Raw genomic sequence first — 5,651 nt, 5'->3', positions numbered from 1 at the left:
AATAAATTTTCCCATCTTTTGTTCAGATTAATCATGCCTCGCAAGAGAACTCGTGGTTGTGGCCAAATTGATGAAACACAAAAAAAATTCCATTGTGAAGAAGCTAAACCAAAACAGATGCATCCAGAGAAAGGCTTTATATTGAAAGAGAGCAAATATAAAGACTTTATGGCACGTATTCGTCAAGTTGCTGAAGCCCTCAATTGGGAATTGTTTTGTGAAAAAAGGCCTAGTGTGGATGAGGAACTAGTTCATGAATTCTATGCAAATTTAACATCAAGTGATCTGACAGCAGTTTCAGTTCGTAGAATCAAGGTACCAATAACTTCAAATGCTATTAATGAGTTCTTTGAATTACCTTTTTTCGAAAACGATGAATATTCTTCTTTGATGAGCAACATCGAGCTTGAAAATTTGCAAGAAATTCTTGAGGAACTTACAGTTCCAGGTTCTAAGTGGACTGTGTCAAAGCAAGGAATCCACACTTGTCGAAGAGAATCTTTGACACCACTTGCAAAGATATGGTTCTATTTCATCCGTTTCAGCCTTATGCTTAGTTCGCATGGGACTACAATCTCCTTAGAGAAAATGGTCTTCTTATATTCGACTTCAACTGGAAAGACCATTGATGTGGGAAAAACCATCTTATGAGAGATAAGGAATTGTGCCGCTAGACGTTCTGGCCCAACTTACTTCCCCTTTACGATAATAATTTTGTGCTTAAAATTTGATATTCTTGCAAATGTAAAGAAGACAAGGTATAGCCAGGGCAGAATCATAGATTGGGACCTCTACCGAGTAGCTGGAGATTCTGTTCTATAGCAACGAGTTGAAGAAAGTGAGGATCCCGATGAAGAGGAAAAAGATCCCACAGAGATCGAGCCACTACAATCGGCTAAAGTCCCTGATAAGGTGGAACCAATAGAACCAGAAATTGAGCCCGATGACGAAACTTCAATATTTAGAGCTCAACCACCTAGCCCAGATCTTCGAGATGAACTGTCAAAGTTGATGGACATAATGCAGCCTATGCAATGGCAGCAACAAGCTTACTGGAGATACTAAAAAATAAGGGATGACTCTATGAGAAGTGCTTTTAAGAAAATTTACAATGACCTATTTATTTTTGTGCCTGAATTTCCTATTTTATATTTGAACCATGGAGTCCATTATCAAATAAGGAGCAAAAGATGAGTCAAATTCAGAAGGGTCTGCAAATAAATAAAGGGGGGATCTAGACTTTATTTTATTTCTATTCTTAGGTCATTTTAGGATTAGGTTTAATTTGGAATTTTTATTTTCGCAGAATAAAAGAGGAAAATCATAAATAAATTTTGAACAAGTCGCAAAGTATAAAGTGTGGCAATGGGTATATACATGTCTAGGATTGGATTTAGAAAGAGCTTGGTACTTAAGCAGTCCAATTGACTCACCTCCTCTTTTCTAAAATCCTACCTGGTGTATAGTATCTATTCACTTAAAACAATGAGGACATTGTTCATTTTAAGTTAGGGGGACCAAAAATTTGAATTATTTCCACTCAGAATAAATTTTTCTATTAATTATGATTAGGATATATTTTGTTCAATAATTTGAATTTTTGTTAAGTATGCTAAACTTTAGTATGAATAAAGTTCTATTATTTCAATGAATTGTTATGTTGGCTTAATAATGATATAAATGTATTTTTAATAAAGTATGCAAATCACACCATAAAATTTTAGTTCCTTACGAACGTTAGCCATGCATGAAAGTTTAAGTCTTTAGAATTGACTTAGTAGTTTCTTGAGGCGAAATCCTAGGAAGCATGGAATGTTGGAAATGATTTAGGCAACTTTTGTTTGGACTGTTTGAGCCTTTCAAGCCAACGATGATGAAATTTTTATCCTTTAAAACCCAACTTTGAGACTATATGGTCTAATTTTATTTGAACCCTTGCAAATTTAGCCATCACTTCTCTCTTAACTATCTAAAAATTGTCCCAAACACTAGACTCGATACTATTCCGAGTATTCGTTGAAAATAAGTTTTGGGAGAGTTGAAAAGAAGTATAAAATGCTCTTAAAATTGTGGTACATTTAGGAAAATGCTCGTGTAGATTGAAAAAAAGAAAAAAAAAAGCATATGTACCTAAAAAAGAATGTACAAAAGAGTATATGAAAGCAAAAAAAAAGTTGGTGTATTGGAGATGGTTATTTCGAAGGTCAGATACAAGCTGAGTCTAGGGTTTAAAAGCCTAAAATTATCTATCTTTTACCTACCCCTAAGCCCAGCCACGTTACAACCTTGTTAAAGACCTATTGATTCAAAAGTTGCAATGCTACCTACATTAGTGGAGAGAAATTGCTACGTACAACATATGAAGACATAAGTTAAACTTAATGATTGCAGCTTAATCTTGAATGAAGGGAATAAAATCATATTGGTAAGGTTTAACATGACTTTATTAGGAAGCATTTAGTCTAATTTTTGCTATCATGATAGTTGCCGAGATTAATTTGAACAATATGTATACTTAAGTAGCATAACTATCAAATTTCTTGTCTTTGAGCATAAGTATATTAAATTCATAATTTTGGGAAAAATGTTGTTCTGAAGGAGTTTTTTAAAGGTGTTTCCGAGAAATTCTTTTCAAAATTTGTGTATTACTCGGGATGAGCAATGAATTAAGTTTGGGGGTGTGGAAACACAAAAATTTACGCATTTTTACATACCCTTTTTAGCTTAAAATCATACCTTTTCTATTAAATTCTTGTCGAAAAATAATTAATTTTTATAAAATAATTAAATTATACTTAAAATATGAACATGATGGATTTTAGTTAAATTTATAATTAATTTTGAGTAATTTTGGTTATTTTAGACAGAATTACGCAAAAGGCGAAAAATGGCTCGGCAGACACTGCTTGAAGCAGAAACCCAAGAAGTAATTTGAAGTATCAAGGCGAATTAATTTCCAATGTAACACGGTCCAATTATGTGTATTAATTCATAATATAATTAATTTTAATTTATACCCAATTTAATTTGGGCTAATAAATTAATATTAATTAATTATGAAAAAAGTGGTCCAGTTGAACCGAGCCGATTGAAGTGAACCGGCCAAAGATTGGGCAGCCCAAAACCGGCCATGTGCTGACCAAAATCAGCTTATTAGATGATTAATAAAGCTTGCAAAGAAGCCCTTCAAGTTTTGTAAAAGCTTAATTCAAACCTCTTCACAATTGGTCGATTTTTGGATTTTCCCCAAGCTATTTTTACTAAGGTTGAAGGCATCAACTTTGCCACATAGGTGGCCAGCCAAGGGGTGGCTCTTTGGCTGCTATTTTTAGCAAATTTCAGCTTCTAAAATCAGCTATAAAAGGCCCCCTTGGCTGATCATTCAAAGTATCTCATTCATTTCTCATTCATTTCACAACACTTCTCTCCTCTCTCATTCTTTTTCTTTCATTTTTCCATTTCAATTCCCTTGCTCTTGTGTCGATTTCTTCCCTTGGAAAAGGGGTGTTATTCAACCATTTTGGAGCAACAATTGAGTGTTCATCGAAGCCTTGATCGGCGAGGACAACAAGAAGGAAGAACGGAGCAACCAAGTCATGCCTCGGAAAACCACCGAATTTGATTCTTGTTACCTTTCTCTTTAATTTTTGTTGTTGTTATGATGAACATATCTATGAGTATTCATGTTGTTGTAATGTTTAATTTAATCATCTTAGCTTGAATTTAATTTGTGTTGGGTTGATTGCATTTCGTCTTCTTAAATTGTTAAAATTATGTTTATATAGTTATAGGCCTCGGTAAAATGCTTGATTAAGTAAAATCATGCCTAATTTATTCTTGTGTTACGACTGTGAGGTAACTAATGAATTAATTATTTAAACGGATTGAAATTATAATTAATTGACACAGTACTTGATCAGTGCATATTTATTCTTCTAAGGTAGCCTAAGGTTAAATTAGCAATGTATCTGGCGATATTATTGTCTTGCATAACTTGCAAGATTATTGTGATTAAACTATTTCAAGGTAGGGATACCTTGTTACCTCACGTAGTATTTTATATGCTTTCTAGTTTAATTAATCGTTTGAATTGACATAGGGATATGCAATAGATTAGTTCAGTTTAATAAGTATGCATGTGCAATAACATGTTTGCTTACTAGAATCTGTGTAGTTGGTTGAATTGACTTTGGGATATGTCAAGAGATGAATGGATTTTGGTATGTAAGTATGTTCATAAGTTAGCAAATTATCGGGTTGTCATGATTTTATTCATAACAATATAAACATAAGTTTAAGATGAGAAGTGTAATTAATCCAACACAATTATATCATCTTGATTAAATCTTATTTTGAAATCGTGCATTAGAACTTTCTTTTACTTCATTTTATTTATTTATTTTAATTTTCTTAAGTTTTTAATCACCCTCTTTAAACAATATATTTTTCTTCACCAAAGTGTTTTAAATTGCATTCATAAATAATCCTTTTCACAGTCCCTGTGGGTACAATAACTCGACATTTACTTGTCACTTTATTACTTGTTACGATTGTGTACACTTGCACATTTCTATCGTTCCAGCATCAACAACTACTCTGGATTTTCCCGGATGGTAGTCAATAACAAGATCATAATCTATAGTAATTCAAGCCACCCGCGCTATCTCAAATTCAAATCTTTCTGTGACATCAAATACTTTAAACTTTTTTGATCAGTGAATATATGATATTTTTCACCGAACAAATAATGTCGCCATATTTTCAAGGCAAACATAATTCCTGCCAACTCAAGATCATGTGTCAGGTAGTTTTTTTCATGTGGTTTTAGCTTCCTTGAAGCATAGGTTACTACTTTACCTTCTTGCATTAAAACACAACCTAAACCATTCAATGACGCATTACTATAAATTATAAATTACTTACCTGATTCAAGCTGAACTAACACAGGTGCTTCTGTCAATGATGCTTTCAACATATCAAAACTCTGCTGACATTTATCTGACCACTCGAATTTCACATCTTTCTGCAGTAAGCGTGTCATCGGAGAAGCTATCATTGGGAATCCTTTTAAACTTCAGACACATTTTTCGAGGGTTTCCAATTAACAATCGCTGAAATTTTATTCAGATCCATCCTGTCACCTTCAACAGATACAACATGCCCAAGGAAACCAACTTCCCATAGCCAAAATTCACATTTACTGAATTTGGCATACAATTGTTTCTCACGTAGAGTTTGCACCACTATTTCAATTGCTTAGCATGTTCATTTTCATTTCGGGAATAAACCAAAATATCATCTATAAATATGTCTAAATATGGTCTGAAAATTATGTTCATCAGATCCATAAACGCTACATGTGCATTTGTCAAACTGAATGGCATCACAAGCAACTCATAGTACCCGTAATTGGTAATAGCCAGAATGGAGATCAATCTTTGAAACATTTCAACTGGTCAAATAGGTTATCAATATGAGGCAATGGATACTTGTTCTTTATTGTAACTTTGTTGAGCTATCTGTAATCAATGCACAGCCTCAACAATCCATCTTTCTTCTTTACAAACAAAACTGCTGCACCCCAAGGTGAGAAACTAGGTCAAGCAAAACCTCTATTAATCAATTCTTGTAACTATGCTTTCAATTCTTTT

Source organism: Gossypium arboreum, chromosome 2 (assembly GCF_025698485.1).
Source record: "Gossypium arboreum isolate Shixiya-1 chromosome 2, ASM2569848v2, whole genome shotgun sequence".
In the NCBI taxonomy this organism is placed as follows: domain Eukaryota; kingdom Viridiplantae; phylum Streptophyta; class Magnoliopsida; order Malvales; family Malvaceae; genus Gossypium; species Gossypium arboreum.
This window is presented reverse-complemented; position numbering follows the sequence as displayed.